The sequence below is a fragment of the Myotis daubentonii genome, chromosome 2 (genome assembly GCF_963259705.1).
Source record: "Myotis daubentonii chromosome 2, mMyoDau2.1, whole genome shotgun sequence".
Lineage (NCBI taxonomy): Eukaryota > Metazoa > Chordata > Mammalia > Chiroptera > Vespertilionidae > Myotis > Myotis daubentonii.
Window position 1 is genome coordinate 136,299,828 of NC_081841.1, and position 16,927 is coordinate 136,316,754.

At 37.3% G+C, this 16,927-nt stretch overlaps 1 protein-coding gene across 5 annotated transcripts in view; it reads left to right on the forward strand.

Annotated features, from left to right (window-relative positions):
• Positions 1-16,927, forward strand: part of ENOX1 (ecto-NOX disulfide-thiol exchanger 1) — a 611,845-nt gene that overhangs the window by 172,426 nt on the left and 422,492 nt on the right. For 4 of the 5 annotated variants that reach the window (XM_059684703.1, XM_059684702.1, XM_059684704.1 and 1 more), the window contains one exon: positions 273-397. The gene's annotated coding sequence lies outside the window, so the exon portion shown is untranslated. Of the gene's footprint in view, positions 1-40; positions 171-272; positions 398-16,927 lie in introns of those variants that run through there. The other variant, XM_059684705.1, reaches the window with a different exon arrangement.

Here is a 16,927-nt window from a genome sequence, read left to right on the forward strand (position 1 = left end):
GTATCACAGCCAAGGACAGCAGATGTGTGCTAGAGAATAAGGGCGAGAGAGCGAGCACCAGTGAGCCAGTGCTGAGAAAGGCACCTCCTCACCCACTGCTCTGGGGAGCTGTTTATGAGCACATTGACAGGCGGGCTGTTTTCGTATTTGGCCTGTCATCAGAAGCACAGGTGAGGTAGTACGTGTGAGGTTCTTTGGGGGATTTAGAAGTTTAGAAAGAGAGACTGAGTTGTTAAACTCCGATCACACAGAGGTGGGTGTTTCCATTTCAGGGTTTGGGGCATGCTGAGTGCGGTGACAACCCTTCCAGCAGGCAGCCTGTCCCACCTGTGACTTCTTCTGGGATTATCGTTTGGAGCTGACTGTGGCCAGTGTGTCTCGGGTTCCTCCTGCCAAGGTAAGGAGCCTGTGACATTGTGCTCGCGTGCCGTGAAGCTAACTGCAGAGTACTGGTGGAGCAGCACAGGATGGAGGGCTCTGAAGAGGCTGCTTTTGCAACACTATTCCAGCAATAATAGAGATAGGACTTTGTGTTACCACGTAAATGAAAAAGCACTAGATGCTCTGGTCTCCTACTTTTGATATCATGCACCTCTAGGAGAGATAACCCATGCTTTTTAAATTGTGGTAAAACACACACACACATAACATAATATTTACCTTCTTAACAAATGTTTAAGGTATTCAGGACATTGTTAACTATAAACACACGTTGTACAGCAGATCTCTAGAATGTATATTCATCTTACAAAACTGAAACTCTAAATCCATTGAAACTCCTATTTTCCCTTCCCTCCAGCCCCTGATCAACACCGTTCTACTTTCTGTTTCGTAGCGTTTGACTACTTTAGATACCTCATATAAATGGAATGATGCGATATTTGCCCTTCTCTGACTGGTTTATTTCACTTAGCATTATGTCCTCAAGGTCATCCATGCTGTGGCAGATGGCAGGATTTCCAATTTATGGCTAAATAATATTCTACTGTGTGTGAGTGCGTTTGTTTGCTACATCTCTTTTTCATCCACCCGTGAACTTTTAGATTGTTTCTACGTTTTGACTTTTGTGACTAATGCTGCAATGAACATGGGAGTGCAGCTATCCCTTTGAGATCCCAATTTTAATTCCTTTGGATATATGTCCAGAGTTAGACCTGCTTGGCCATATGGTAGTTCTAGCTTTGAGGAGCATCCTTACTGTTCTCAGCAGCCGCGGCACCATTTTACATTCCCGCCAACAGTGCACAGCGGTTCTGAATTCTCCAGACCTTCACTGGCACTTGGTTTCTGTTTTGTTTTTTCTCCCCTGACTTTTAAAATAATGGCCATCCTATCAGATATGAGGTTATATACTTCATTGTGGTTTTGATTTACATGTTTTGAGGATTAGTGATTTTGAGTATCTTTTCTTATACTGTTGGCCATTTGTGTGTCTTTGGAGAAATGTCTGTTTAAGTCCTTTGCCTATTTGTTGGGTTATCTGTGTGGTTTTTTTTATCTGTTTTTGTGTTGTTGTTTTATTTTGTTTTGCTATTGAATTGTAGGAATTTCTTATAGATTTTCGGTATTAACTCTTTATTAGGCATATATTAACTCCTTATTAGGCATATATTAACTCTGTATTAGGTTTGCAGATATTTTTGTCCCACTTTGTAAGTTGACTTGTCACTCTGTTGACTGTGGCATTTGCTAAGCAGAAGCCTCTTAGTTTGATGTAGTTCTACTTGTCCATTTTTGCTTTTGTTGCCTATGCGTTTGTTATATCAAAAACAAATTGCCCTAACCGGTTTGGCTCAGTGGATAGAGTGTTGGCCTGTGGACTGAAGGGTCCCAGGTTCGATTCTGGTCAAGGGCATGTACCTTGGTTGCGGGCACATCCACAGTAGGGAGTGTGCAGGAGGCAGCTGATCATGTTTCTCTCTCATCGATGTTTCTAACTCTCTATCCCTCTCCCTTCCTCTCTGTAAAAAAACCAATAGAATATATTTAAAAACAACAACAAACAAATGAACAAATAAACAACCCATTGTCCAGACCAATGTTTTGAAGTTTTCTCCTGTGTTTTCTTTGATGATTTTTATAGTTTTAGTCGTTGTGGTTAATTCTGTAACCATTTTGAGTTATTTTTTTGTAAATGGTATAAGACAGTGACAACTGTCATTCTTTTGCATATGGACCTCCAGTTTTCCTAGAACCATTTGTTGAAGAGAAAGAATAGTCTTTCCCCATTGCATAGTCTTGGCATCCTAGTAAAACATCATTTGACTTTGTATGCCTGGGTTTATTTCTGGGCTCTCTATTCTATTCCATTGGTCTATATGTCTGTCTTTATGCCAGTTTCATAATATTTTGATTACTGTGGTTTTATAATATGTTTTGAAGTCAGGAAATATGAGGACTTCAACTTTGTTCCCTGCCCCTTCAAGATTTTTTTACACCTTTGTGGTTATATAAAATTTTTAAAGTATTTTCTCTATTTCTGTAAAAACGTCATTGGGATTTTGATAGGGATTACATTGAATCTGTAAATTGCTTTGAGCAGTATGGACATTTTAGTAATACTAAGTCTTTTTAGCCATGATGTCTTGCCACTAATTTGTGTCTTTTTTAACTTCTCTTATCAATGTTTTATACTTTTCAATGTGTCTGTCACTTCTTTGATTAAATTTATTTCTAAGTATTTTATTCTTTTTCATGCTATTGTTAATGGGTTAAGTTTATTTCTAAGTATTTTATTCTTTTTCATGCTATTTTAATTTGGGGGGGGATTGTGTGTTGTTAGTATACAGAAATACAATTGATTTTGTATGTTGATTTGGTATCTCAGAACTTTGCTGAATTCATTTATAATTTCTAATAATTTTGTAAATATGTAGAATCTTTGAGGTTTTCTATATATATCATGCTATATGTAAACAAAGATGCTTTATATTTTCTTTTCTGGTTTAGATGCCTTTTATTTCTCCCCAACTGCTCAGGCTAGTACTTTCAGTACTATGTTGACTAGAAGTGGTATTCTAATCTTGTTCCTGATCTTAGAGGAAAAGTTTTTAGTTTTTCACAATTGCGTATGATCTTGGGGATGGGCTTTTCATATATGGCCCTTATAATGTTGTTATTTTTCTTCTATTTCTAATTTGGTTAGTGACTTGTTTGTTTTAATCATGAAAGGCTGTTAAATTTTGTCAAATGCTTTTTTTGTATTGGGATTTTCATGTGATTTTTATTCCTCATTTTATAATAATATGTCTATCACATTGATGGATTTTCAAATGTTGAATTATTCTTGCACCCCAGGTATACATCCCATTTGGTCTTTGGGATATGATCCTTTTAATGTGCTGTTGATCCCAGTTTTTTAGTATTTTGTTGAGGATTTTTACACCTTTATTTATCAGAGATATTGGCTGATAGTTTTCTTTTCTTGTAGTATTTTTGCCTGGCTTTGTTATCAGGGTAATGTTGCCTAATCAAATGAGTTTGGAAATGTTCCGTCCTCATCAATTTTCTGGAAGATTTTAAGAAGGATTTGCATAATTCTTATTTAAATGTTTGCTAGGATACACCATTGAAGCTATCTGATCCTCGGCTGTTCTTTGTTGGGATTTTTTGGTTACTGATTCAGTCTCCTTATTCATTATAGGTCTGTTCAGATTTACTATTTCTTCATGAATCACTCTTATTGTTTGTATGTTTCTAGGAATTTATTTCTTTTAGATTATTCAAATTGTTGGCATATGATTATTCATAAAAATCTCTCATAATCCTTTTCATTTCTGTGGTATCGGTTGAAATATCTTCTCTTTCATTTCTAATATTGTTTACTTGACTTTTCTCTTTTTATCTTAGTCTATCTAAAGGTTTGTCAGTTTTATCTTTTCAAAAAATCAACTCTTAGCTTCATTGATTTACTAATTTTTAAAAAAGCTTAATGAAATATAATTTGCATACTATAAAATTCACTCATTTTAAGTATATAATTCAATGGTTTTTAACATATGTACAGAGTTATGTAACCATTATCACAATCTAATTTTAGAACATTTTCATCATTCAAAAAAGTAACTGTGTACCCATTAGCAGGCTGAGCCATATTTAACTATATAAATATTATGGACTTCTGAGAAGCTATTTTTGACTGGAATGAATATGAATAACTTTGAGAACCAATTTTTGACTGTAGTTAATATGATAAATTTTTATATATGGTTTTGCTAACAATAAAATTTATTAAAATAATATTTGATTATTATTAAATAGTACAAATATTATCACTTAGACATATTTTTAAGAATAGTTTTATCACTCTAAATATTTATTATAAAACATAAGGCTTACTATTCTTTGCAACTACAAATTGAGTAACCTTTGTTGATAAGGTAAGAAAAAGAGTGATAGGTGATGGGAAATGAAATTTATTATAACATATTCATGGGGCAAAATACTGGCTTATAGTGGAAGGCACAGAACAAAATGCTACTGATCTAACTGGGGAAATATATCATGAAACTTTTGAAGAGAAAAATGTTGAGGACAATTTATGATTATGAATTGGCCAGATTATTTTTTTGATAAGTTCCTCTGAAAGCATTTATTTTTAAATCTACTTTATAGGGGGATTGTTGGGTAAGAATGTTTAAAAAGTCATATTGTCTACTACCTTTTTAGTCTTTTGGAAAATACCCATAATACTATGTCTAAGCTTTAAGTTTTTAAAAAAAGGAAATGAAAATTTGTCTTTTATAGCCGATGACAGGTGGGACACCAACAAAGATGTTATTTCTATGAGTTAGAACTGTTTGCCAGTGATAATCCAGTTCCATTCCAGATCTTTCTCAGCCATCCGGAAGAACTCTGTTCTTAAATATGGTGCTTTCAAACTAGTGACTTACAAACATGAGTGTAATCCATGCAGGGCACATCTGTGTTTTCATTTTACATTTTCTGCTACTGTTAACTGCCCGGTCACTGTGAGATCCACTTTCTTTGCCTTTCCTAGCTGTAACACATGGACTGCTTCACAGAGGCCAGCTTCCAAAGTCGTTGAAATGTTTTTCCTTTGGCTGCCCTCCTACAGCAACTCTCCTCAACTCTCCCCATAAAACAAATTACCAAGATTTTTTTTTTTAAATCCTTACCCGAGGATATGTTTTTATTGATTTGAGAGAGAGAGGAAGGTGGGGAAGAGAGAGAGAGAAACATCAATGTGAGAAACATTGATCAGTTGCCTCTCATTTGGCCCTGACCAGGGATCAAACCCACAGTCTAGGTATGTGCCCTGACCAGGAACTGAACCCACAACCTCTTGGTTTATGGGATGATGCTCCTACCAATGGAGCCACCTAGCCAAGGCCCAAGAATTCTTTAATAATGCAGTATTAACATTCATATATGAAGATGATTATTGGCAGTGATTGATTGGCTATTAGTTACTGAAAAAAATACCTGCAGAATTTGCAAAAAGGAAAGTGTCTATTCTGAATGTCATGTCAGAATCTTGGAGAGCATTTAGTGAATTTGTTTATGAGGCCAAGGCATTAGCGGGCTGGAAAGCAATGTGACATTGCTGGAACTCAAGAAGAAGAGCAAGTTACCATGCCAGGGGCAAGCTCAGGCCTCCGGGCAAAGCTCCCAGTCACTGAGAGGCTCACTTGTTTTGAAAACTGTACAAGTAATTATTGTTAAGTCACATTCTGTGGTTGCTAGCACTACTGTGCGAAGTGGCTTTATAAAAGAAGCATTGCTAGAATGCATTAGAAACGATGATGTAGGATTGAACTGGCTTTGTTGAAATAATCTAAATTACATGCTGCAACATGTTTTATTCCAGTGGCTAAAATCACTGATTTGGGGTATTTTAAATGTGAGAAGCTTATACAGTTGTCTCCCCTCATCTTCAGTTTTGCTTTCTGCCGTTTCAGTGATCTGTGAACAGTTGCAGTGCAAAACTACTAAATGGAAAATTCCAGATATCAATAATTTATGTTTTAACATCAACAAAATGAAAAACAAAACCTGAATGGGAGAATATATTTGCCAATGATACATCTGATACGGGGTTTATTTCTAAAATATGTAAAGAATTTATACTACTCAACACCAAGAAGCCAAACAACTCAATTAAAAATTGTGCAAAGGATCTGAATAGATACTTCTCCAAGATGACCAATAGATATATGAAAAATATTCAATGCCACTGTCACTAATCATCAGAAAAATGCAAATTAAAACCACAATGAGATATCACCTCACACCTGTCAGAGTGGTTATCATCAATGAATCAGCAAACAAAAGTGCTGGAGAGGATATGGAGAAAAGAGGACCCTTGTGCACTGTTGGTGGGAATGTAGACTAGTGCAGCCACTATGGAAAACAATATGGAGTTTCCTCAAAAAATTAAAAGTGGAACTACATGTTGAACCTCAGAGGAAAGATGGGGTAGGGTGGGTGAGTGGGAAGAGATCAACCAAAGAACTTGTATGCATACGTGCATATCCCATGTACATAGACTATAAGGTGTTGAAAGCCTGGGGTGGGGCCAGAGGTGGGCTAGAAAGGTGGGGGTAAAAAGGGGACATATGTAATACTTTCAACAATAAAGATTTTTTAAAAATTAAAAATAAAAGTGGAACTGTCCTATGACCCAGCGATTTCACTTCTGGGAATTTATCCAAAGAAACTCAGAACACTGATTCAAAAGAATGTAAGCACCCCTATGTTCATTGCAGCATTATTTACAGTAGCCAAGATTTGGAAGCAGCCCAAGTGCCCCTCAGTAGATGAGTGGATAAAACAGCTGTGGTACATTTGCACAGTGGATTACTACTCAGTTGTAAAAAAAAAAAAAAGGAAAAAAAGAAGGAACTTTTACCTTTTGCAGCAGCATGGATGGACCTGGAGCTTATTATGCTAAATTGAAATAATCCAGTCAGAGAAAGACAAATACCATCTGATCTCACTTATATGTAGAATCTAATGAACAAAAAGAACTGAGGAACCGAATAGAAACAGAGGCATGATACATGGAAGAGAATGACAGCTGTCAGAGGGGAGCCTGGATAAAAGAAGGTGAAGGCATTAAGAAAAAAAAAATAGCCGAAACCGGTTTGGCTCAGTGGATAGAGCGTCGGCCTGTGGACTGAAAGGTCCCAGGTTCGATTCCGGTCAAGGGCATGTACCTGGGTTGTGGGCACATCCCCAGTAGGAGATGTGCAGGAGGCAGCTGATCGATGTTTCTCTCTCATCGATGTTTCTAACTATCTCTCTCTCTTCCTCTCTGTAAAAAAATCAATAAAATATATTAAAAAAAAGAAAAAAAGAAAAAAAAATACACACATACACACACACAAATAGAAACAGATAACAGTGTGGTGATAGCCAGGGGGAAAGTGGGAGTAGGTTGGGGTAGGGGGAGAGGTGGAGGTGGGCAAAATTGAGGGAAAAAAGGGACGGAAAGAGATTTTTGCTTGGGATGATTGGTGCCCAGTGCAGTGTGGAGATGACATTTTGTTGAGTTGTACACTTGACACACGTCTGATTTTGTGAACTCATGTCACCCCAATAAATTCAATGAAAAATTTGTTTTAAATTGCATGTTTTTCTGAATAGTGTTATGAAATCTTGTGCTGTCCAGCTCCATCCCACCTGGGACAAGAATCACCCCTATGTCCAGAGTATCCAGGCTGCATATGCTACCTGCCCTTAGTCACTTAACTAGCTGTCTAGGTTATCAGACCTACTCTCACAGTATCACAATGCTTGCATTCAAGTAACCCTTCATAAACTTAATAATGGCCCCAAATCGCAAGAGTAGTGGTACTAGCAATTCAGCTATGCCAAAAAGAAGCTATAAAGTGTCTGTATGTAAGAACAATATATAGTTTACATAGGGTTTGCATTTCAGGCATCCACTAGGGTATTGAAATGTACCCCCTACATTTCATTAAATGAGGTACTACTGCATTCTTAGTAATGTTGGAGAGTCAGCGATACTTCAGAGGGTATCATAGGTCTTCATCATCTAAGTAGACCTGTGAGACCACATGGATTGTGACTTGATTTGTCGCACAATAAATAAGTTCAAAGTGACTAATGGATTCTGACAACCAGATGTGTGACTGAGTCATGTTTGCAAATTCCTCGATTCAAATCCTTCAGTGTATATTTAGCATTTAACATTTAAACATTTAGACGACAGGATTATTTGTGTAAGTATTGTAATTCATGGTGCCTGTCAGATGGGTCCATGGGTGCATGTGCATGTCTGGGTGAGCAGAGCTAGATTAGGGAATGGCAGCTTGCCAGGGCACCATTGCATGCTGGTGGAATGTTATTGGTATAAGTGCGAAACATGGCACATGGTAACTCAGGAGTCAACATGTAACATTTAGGCGATTGGCAAGAAAAAATTTGTTCCAGCACCATCATGGGGTGAAAACCAGGTAACAATAAGAATTGTTGCCATTGTTGAACTATCTCTACTAAATATTTTCACAAAAATAACAAAAAATTGTTGGCATTACTGAACTATCTCTTGAATGTTTTGCACCATGTTACTGCAAGCCTTACCACCATCTGAATTTGGAATCATCTGAATTTGGTAATGTTATACCTAGTAGTATTTTAAATAGGTCTCTTTATTGGAAATGAGTGATTTTAAATTCACAAGTTATTAGTGCTTTATAAAAATTTGCCTAATTTGAGAAAACTGAACTGAATAAAGGAGCATGGAAAAGTGGGAAATGTTTTGTTAACATAACAGTAAACAAACAAAAAAACAAAAGAACTTTGAAATTTATTTTGTGACTTTGTTATATCTGTGTGAGTTACCTCTGTCCTCATGAGCCTGAGTAACTAATACTCTCCAGTAATGACCGGCCAAAAAACCGTGGAATGAAAGAGGTTGAAGCAAGTGCAAATGGTGTGTTTATTCAGTAAGTGAACTAACTCTGTTAAATAACCATAAAGACATACACAATTTTGTTAATAGAAAACAAATCTTACCCAACTCTATTTAATAAACGTTGAGCAAATACTTCAAAAATAGCAGTTTGATTGGGTACCAAACCTTCAGCTGTTCTGGGACACCCATATGATTCAATCTCAATTTGGCAGAACCTGTGTGTGTGTGTGTGTGTGTGTGTGTGTGTGTGAGAGAGAGAGAGAGAGAGAGAGAGAGAGAGAGAGAGAGAGAGAGAGAGGTGTGAGTGAAAGCTAGAATCCATTTATCACCTGCAAAATTTTGCACAAACATTATGGAAATGCCAAGAGCACTTTGACTTTGTAATGTCCCATTGGAGAAATATCTGGACTCTGTGCTGATGGCCAGGGCAGATGGTTGATATCACGTGCTAAGAATGGGCGCTATGCAATTCCCAGCATTTGGAATGCTGCCACATAAATTTGAAATGGGTCAGAGTAAAATGCTGGAATTTTCATATGCTTATGAAAGAAAGGGTGCAAAATTTTAAAACTGGGGGAATCATGGGAAGTTATTTTCTGAGTAAAGATATGTTTAGAACAAGACACTGATTTATCTGGCTCTTGCCTGGATGAGCAGGAGATGGAACTAGCTCTTACAGAAATGAAATGCCTGAGAGTATATTGGAGTAGTGTTTTTCTTGCAGTGGTCATTTTTAACATGTGTGCTAATCCATCTTACATTAATTTTTATGCCATAAAATGTAATAGTTATCACTATTAGTTATCACTAATTCTTAAATGTAATTACATTATGTATGCTATTTAATGAGAGCCTATAAGGAGATTAAAGTAAAAGGATCTCATGACATGCTTTATGTTATAAATAAGAGAAGAACTTTAAAATTACATTGTGAAGTTATATGGGGAGAAATAATCAGATACCATATGTGTCATACTTTAAAATTGTTTTGCCTTTTAGATATAAACCACAGACTTTCAGATCCTGTCATCCTTAGGTGAGAGGAAGCAGCATCAGAATGCCTCGAGATGGCTTCTAGAAAGCTCGATTTGCATATTCGTGATAACATAACTCAGACCCTGAACTGTACACTGTAACCAAAATATAAACAATTTATAAAAATATAAATAAAGTGAAAGTGGCTATTTTATGAAATTAGAACCACTGGGTTGAGAAAATTTATGAAAATAATAAGGAACTTTTAAGCTCCCAAACTATTCTGTCACAAGTGAGTTATTACAAACATAAGTGTCTTATGCAGGGTGAGAGAAAAAGAAAATTTGGCCCATAGATGTGCACGCACAAAAAGTGATGGTTTGTGATTTGTTTGGTTTGCTTTCCACAAAGAGGAGCAGTGTGAGTCCGCGGAGCTGGGCAAAGTGCCGGATCAGAGATTGCCTGTTGGGTGAGGAGCGAGCTGCTCTGTGACAGCACTGGGCCAGACATTTCAATTTCACGCACTTGTAATATGAGAGGAAGGAAGAGCGTGATGAGCAGCAGAGTAATTGGCAGAGATTAGAAGGGGTGGTACGATCGGTGTGGAACGTCAGGTTATGAAAGGGTGGTGGGTCACTGATGTCAGAGAGGAGGCAGCTCTGGAGACTCAGAAGGCTGCCTAGCACGGGGAGGCTTCCACTGTGCGCAGTGGTTACTAAAGGCAGGTTTGTGCTCATTCAGAAGCACATTTGTCCTACAGAAGATCTATGGGTCATGTGTGGCATGGGAAGAACAGGAGCAGACCAGAAAACAAACTGACAACAGGGGTGCTTATATCTGTCTCTCTGTCCATCTGCCTGCCCGTCCATCTCTCTGTCCATCTATCCAATTCAAGAAGGCAGAAGGAAAGTTCTTGGTTGACTCCTGTCATCAGTAGCTCTTGACGCCTATGTCACACTCATTTCTTACTACAGCTATGCCTGTTGTGGTGGCCAGGACAGCAGCTCACGTTCATACGATGATCCTGAAATCACCAAGGAAAAGTTGTATAATATTCAGTGTATTCTTTCTGAGAAGGTAGACTCAGGTAAAGCATATATTTGAGAAAGATTTCCATCTCTCCATTAGATTGATGATTCCTTGAGGGAAGAAATCATCTCTTACTCATCTTTATATCTTTTGATGTCTAGCACAATGTTTGCTATATAGTAGGTAAAATATTTGTGACAGTGAACAGAACAGAAATCATTTAAGTGTGGGGCGAAAATCATGTTGTTTAGAATCCAGTATTCCTGTTATCAGGAGACTAAACCAGAAAACATCCATTGCCCTACCCATATTCCTACCCATTTTCAACCCTCACAATCAGATGTTTTTATGCATTTAATTAAGGGTTCATTTACTAAAGCATCTTTCGTAACAAAGGGGATAATTTTACAATATGCTTTTAGGCACATTTAACGGAGGAAGGTATTGTAAAGGTGCAGTCACATGGAGGGATTATTCTCTACCACTGTGCGTCACCTGTGCCAGACAGAGGCTCCCTCCCCGCCTCCTGCTTTTCTGAGATGATTCTAAGCTCCGTGACTTGGGTGCTCCTCGCCTTAGCCTCATGGGATACCCTAACCCCAAGGTGGGACTTGCCAGATTAAACTCAGGGGTGAGGACTGCAGACATTCCCTAAGATATCTTTACCTGAGGCTTGGCCAGGGCATCCTGTAACTACCCAGGCCTAACACGTCCCTGAAGGGACCAAGAGAATTAGCATCATGTGATAAAAAGAAAAATACGTTCTGAGTCTGTGGTTTGTGATTCCAGTGATCATATTTGTCCTAACTGGTGAGTTGTAACCTCCTTGAGCTTCGGTGTTCATAATTGTAAGTATTATAATAGTTGCCTTACAGAAATATAGGTCAGATCATATGAAATGATTTGTCTGATGTGGTGGTGGTGGTCGGGGGGGGGGGGTGTTGAAAGTACTATAAACACATTAGCCCAGGGTTCTCTCTGTGGCCAGACCAACTTTTGATAGCTTTGCTGCCAAGGATGTGTTATCTAAGTACCACGAATGATGGTTTAAAATAAGGAAAACTATAAGTAATATTTTACTAATAAGGTGTGCAGTTACAAATGAGTTATTTAAGGTATATTGGTAACTCCAATGCAAGGAAATTAGAAAGTGCTGTTTATGAAGAATGAACCTTCTTGCACAATAAATACAAACTATGTACTCTTGGCCCAGTTAATCCGACACTTTGACTCTAGTACTCTCATGTCTTCGTCAGAGACTCTTTCACATTCTCAGCAGAATTATGACCGCCTCCACAGTTCTCAGCAAGCTCACTAAAACTCTAGTATTTTCTCTTCAATCTAGTGAAGATCCTATTAGCACTTTTAAGTGGTCAGCAATGTTCTCGCTCTGATAGAAACATTTTACCTACCACGGAGAATAGCATTTAACCTTTACAGATCCTTGTCAGCTTGGTGTTTCCTTTAGAGCTTCTGTTAAACTGCTCCTTGAATCCTAAATAGTGTATTTTAAAGGAGCTTCAAACTTTCTCTACGTTTTTATACATAGCACGCCATATCACCTGTAGTTTAATATTTGCTTTAACAAGTTACAATAACAATAAACCCCAGCTGTGCCAGGCTTTCTGCAATTTACCAGTTGCCTTTTGTTCAGTTGGCGGTATTTCCTGAGACCAGGGTTCACTGGAAATCTCTGCGTCTTCTGCTCATGACCCAGCTAGTGGAGAGGAGTCCCTATATGAACAGATGAAGTAGTCTCAGGAAATGCCAGGCTTTCTAAACCCCAGAATTTATTTATGGAAACTCTGAGAATAGAGGGTTGGAGTTTTGCTGCTTTTTCAATCTGAATATAGGAGATACAGTAAAATATTAATTCATTCAATAAATACAGGTGGGGCAAAAGTAGGTTTACAGTTGTGAGTACACAAAATACAGTTTATTCTTTTATTATATTAATCATTGTATTACTTTTCAGACAAACAACTGTAAGCCTACTTTTGCCCCATTCTATATTTAATTTCTACAATGGTTTAAGCATTATAGGTCTTGTGGAAAAGGCATTGAGCAAACTAGTCAAAGACTTTACCTCCATGGAGCATATTTTGTTTGTGGGGAGGGGTGATATATTTTTAGGAGGAGATTATGCTAGTAATTTGGCTCTCAGTGGAAAAAGGCCTACCATTTAGCATTTCTTGACCTGATTTCAGGCTACCAATGCAATGGCACTGAATAGGAGTTAGGGAAAGAGGTGTATAATCAACTATCTGGAGTTGAGGAGAGCCAGGAGAGGCAGCAGATAAGCAAAATAAATAGGTAGAATGCATAATATGCCAGATAGGTCTGTGTGCTATAGAAGATAATAAAGCAGGGAAGGGAATGTTAGAGGAGGGTTGCAATCATAAATATGGTGATCAGAGAAAGCCTTGCTGGGATGGTAACATTTGGGTAAAAACTCAGGAGTGAGGGAGCAAGCATGCAGATACCTAGGAAGGAAGTTCCAGGTGAAGGGAACAGCAAGTACAAGATTGTGAAGTGGGAAGGTAAACAACAAAGCCAACATGGCCAGAGAAGAGTGAGCTAGACAGTGAGCTGTAGGGGAAGTGGTAAGGGCTGTGTTGTATGGGGCCCTGCAGGCCATGGAGGACTTGCCTTTTTCTCTGAGTGAGATGGGAGACCTTGGAGGGTCTGAAAAAGAAGAGTGATGTGGTCTGACTTAACAAGACCTACGTGGCCTCTGTAATGAGAATAGACTAAATGGAGAAAGGGCTAGAAACTCAGAGATTAATAAGGAGCTGATATAAATCCAAGTGAGACATGGTTATCATTTGGACCACTGTAGTCAGATGTGGTCATATTCTGGGTTGATTTTGTACTAGAGGCAACATGATTTGCTGAAGGATTGGATGTATAGTGTGTGACAGGAAGAGATGTGTCAAAGATGACACCTAGGGCTTTTAGTTTAGAAGTCAGTTAGAGTTGAGATTTTTTTGTTTTGAGGTCAGACTTAGATTCTGTGGCTAATCTGTCTCTCACTAGCTGTTTGTTTCCCTTTGGGCTGACCTGTAGTCTTGTCTTTGGACAATAAGGTCCATGAAGGTAGGAACGTGCTTTAATGCTTGGTATCATTATGTTCCTGGTGGCCAGCACATAGTAGGCACCTAGTAAATATTTGTTGAGTAAATGTTGTTGGACCTTTCTCCATAGTTTAGTTTCCACAACCGTGAGATCTAAATAATAACACCAACTTTCATTAAGACTAAATGAAAAATGATGTGTCCAAAGTGCAATAAACATAAAACATTAATATATTGAAGCTATAATAATAATTATTATTCATATTTTATGTCATTTAGAATGATGAACTGGGAGGGACCACCTTGTGAACATTCAGAAGGAGGCTTCTCATAGGAAAAATAATGGTGGCTAATTTTAACAGTTCTCATTAAGACTCTTTCATTAAAAACCATCTCTTCAGTAACTCAAAAGTATAAACCTTCCATGTCTTAAATCCATAAAATCCAAACTACTTTAACTGTATCACTGTAAATTGAAAAAATTTGTAGTATCCATAGTACTAATGTAGGACAGAAGCAAGAGAAACATCCCTAAGGAACTTACATTCTACACATAAATATTACTTACTATGATGATTGTTTTTTAAAATGGTTCTACTCAGCTTTGAAATAAAAATGAAAGGACTGTAGAGGTGTTAGAAGTAGATGAGCTAGCTACAGAATATACATTATGAAATGCACATGGGGCATTTTCAAAGATAGACCACATATTAGGACATAAGCAAAGTCTTTTCAAATTCAAGAAGGTAGAAATCATGTCAAGCATCTTCTCAGATCACAATGGCATAAAATTAGAAATCAACTACAATAAAAACAATGAAAAAAATCAAACCCTAAATAGCAAGCAATGATTGGATTAACAAAGAGATCAAAGAAGAAATAAAAAGCATCCTGGTAACAAATGACAATGAAAACACAGCAATCAAAAATCTATGGGACACAGTGAAAGCAGTCCTGAGAGGGAAGTTCATAGCTCTACCAGCCTACCTCAAAAAACAAGAAACAATGGTAATAAATATCTAACCCTACAACTTAAAGAATTAGAAAAAGAGCAACGAGAAAAGCCCAGAGTAAGCAGAAGGAATAAAACAATAAAGATCAGAGTGGAAATAAATAATAATAAATAATAATAAATAATAAAGATCAGAGTGGAAATAGAGCAGTGGTTCTCAATCTTCTGGCCCTTAAATACAGTTCCTCATGTTGTGACCCAACCATAAAATTTTTTTCATTGCTACTTCATAACCGTAATGTTGCTACTGTTATGAATCATAATGTAAATATCTGATATGCAGGATGGTCTTAGGCGACCCCTGTGAAAGGATCATTCGACTGCCAAAGGGGTCGCGACCCACAGGTTGAGAACCGCTGACACAGAGACAAAAAAAAAAATACAAAAGATCAATAAAACCAAGAGCTGGTTCTTTGAAAGGATAAACAAGATTGATGAACCTCCAGCCAGACTCACCAAGAAGCAAAGAGAGAGGACCCAAAAAAACAAAATCAGAAATGAAAGAGGTGAAGTAACAATAGGCTCCATAGAAATACAAAGGATTGTATAAAAAAATACTATGAACAACTCTACTCCAACAAACTGGACAATCTAGAGGAAATGGACATATTCTTAGAAAAATACAAGCTTCTAAATGTAAATCAGGAAGAATAAAAAATCATGAAAAGGCCAATAACTACCAATGAAATTGAAGCAATAATCAAAAATCTTCCAGCCAACAAAAGCTCTGGTCCAGACAGCTTCACAGGGGGGTTCTACCAAACATTCAAAGAAGAACTAAAACCTATCTCCTCAGACTATTCCAAAAAATTCAAGGGGAAGACACAGCTCTTTCTGTGTCTGAAGCCAGCATTATCCTAATTCAAAAAACAGATAAAGACACTACAAAGAAAGAGAACTATAGGTCAATATTCCTGATGAATGTAGATGCTAAAATCCTCAACAAAATTCTAGCAAATCGTATCCAGCATTAAATTAGAATGATCATACACCATGACAGAATAAAATGGGATTTATTCTGCGGATGCAAGGGCGATACATTATCCGCAAATCAATAAACGTGATACATCACATAAATAAATTGAGAGACAAAAATCACATAATCATATCAATCAATGCAGAAAATGCATTTGACAAAATCCAACATGCTTTGTTGATAAAAATTCCCAGCAAAGTGGGAATAGAGAGATCATAACTCAACATAATAAAGGCCATACATGACAAACCTACAGCCTACATCATACTGAATGGCTAAATACTAAAACCATTTCCCCTAAGAGCAGGAACAAGACAGGGATGCCCACTTTCACCACTCCTGTTTGACATAGTACTGGAAGTGCTAGCCATAGTGATCAGACAAGAAGAAGAAGAAATAAAAGGCATCCAAATTGGAAAAGAAGAAGTAAAACTGTCATTATTTGCAGATGACATGGTATTATACATAGCAAACCCTGAGAACTCCATAAAAAAATGACTAAACTTAATAAATGAATTCGGCAATATAGCAGGATACAAAATTAACACCCAGACATCTATGGCTTTTTTATACACCAATAATGAACTCACGGAAAGAAAAACTAAAAAACCAACCCCTTTTGCCATTGCAACAAAATAAATGAGATACCTAGGAATAAACTTAACTAAGGAGGTAAAAGACCTGTACCTGGAAAACTACAGGATGTTGAAAAGAAATAGAGGAAGACATAAACAAATGGAACAATATACCGTGCTCATGGATTGGTAGAATCAACATCATAAAAATGTCCATACTACCCAAAGCAATTTATAGATTCAGTGCAATTCCCATTAAAATACCAAGGGCATGTTTCACAGACCTAGAACAAACTCTTGAAAAATTCATCCTATATAATAATAGGATAATATGCAAATTGACTCTAACAGCAGAAAGACCAGAAGGACCACTGGACCAGTCAC